Consider the following 1,317-nt stretch of genomic DNA (forward strand, 5'->3'; position numbering starts at 1 on the left):
CATCTTTCCTTCCCCTCTCTCCTTTCCTTCCTTCTTTCTCTTCTCACTCTTCTCTCTCTTCTCTCTTTTTCTGTCTCTTTCTCTGTCTATCACAAAGAAACCTTATTTCTTTGTCACTTTTATGGGGTTTTTTTTTTTGCCCAATGCTTTTAGAGAAGGTGGTTTTGGAGCTGGAACTTTCAGATTTTTCTGAGCTTTAGGAAGTCCAGCCTTCTGGCCTGGATCCTGTTTTTTTCTGGGTAAGGGCCTTTTCTTTCTGGCCCTCAGACTTTTCCTTCTGGGCAGGAGCCTTCTTGCCCTCAGCAGTCATCTTCTTTTATGGAAACTTCCTTGTACTGACAGTGGCTGTGGCAGCTTCCTTCACAGTGGTAGCTTTTTTGGGAGAAGCTTTCAGGGAAGCTGTCCTTTGAAGCCTCTTCACTTTATACTTTATTAATCTGTTCCTCATTTTTTTTTTTTTTGCTTTCATGACTTTGAAACAATCAAAATCTTTCATCTTGGCTTTCTTTTCTCTGGCTTCAATTTTCTTGGCCCATCTCCTGGCTACTCATTTTGTGTAGATATTGGCCTTCTGCCAGGCTTGACTAACATACTTTTGGTGGGCATACTGTTGAAACTTGAGGATAAAGTCAGTGAGCTGCATGCATTTGAAGGGCATGGCTTATTTCCTTACTTGAGTGCATGGTTCATCAACCAAATCTCTGTTCTGATCAATAACATCTATGATAATGACCACTCTTCCAGCATTAGGTCCAAAAGAGATGTGGACCACTTGGACAACCTCTACATACATAGTGCCTGAACCCTGCATGTTGGTGACATTCGCTGAGAAGCAAGGTATGGTATTGTCAATTATTGTGTACACATCTGAAAGTTAGGCAATGAATAAAGAAGACCAAAGAAAAATTAATGCCTTTGAAGCATAGTGTTGGAGAAGAGTATTGAATATACCACACACCACTGAAAGAGCAATCTGTCTTAAAGAATGCTCCTTAGAGGCAAGGATGGTGAAAATGTTGTCTCACTGGACAGATTTTCAGGGAGAATCAGTTGTTAAAAGAGACACCATCTTGGAAAACGTAGAGGGTCTATAAAAATGAGGAAACCCTCAACTGGAGGGATTGATGTGGTTACTATAACAATGGACTTGACCATGACAGCGATCCTGAGGAGAGTGCAGGACAGCACAATGTTTAAATCTGTTGTTCTTAGGAAGCTATGAGCTGCAATGGCCCCTGACAACATCTAACAACAAATATAATTAACTGCTTATGATATGCATATTACATTTATTGCATGCTGAAAGCAAAGAGGACT

At 40.6% G+C, this 1,317-nt stretch overlaps 1 pseudogene; it reads right to left on the reverse strand.

Moving 5' to 3' along the window:
- Positions 1-196: 196 nt before the first annotated feature.
- LOC102856018 lies at positions 197-793 on the reverse strand (annotated as a pseudogene).
- Between the last annotated feature and the right edge of the window lie 524 nt (positions 794-1,317).

The sequence above is a fragment of the Elephantulus edwardii genome, unplaced genomic scaffold, assembly GCF_000299155.1.
Source record: "Elephantulus edwardii isolate Elephantulus edwardi_28Jun2011 unplaced genomic scaffold, EleEdw1.0 scaffold00047, whole genome shotgun sequence".
Taxonomy (NCBI): Eukaryota; Metazoa; Chordata; class Mammalia; order Macroscelidea; family Macroscelididae; genus Elephantulus; species Elephantulus edwardii.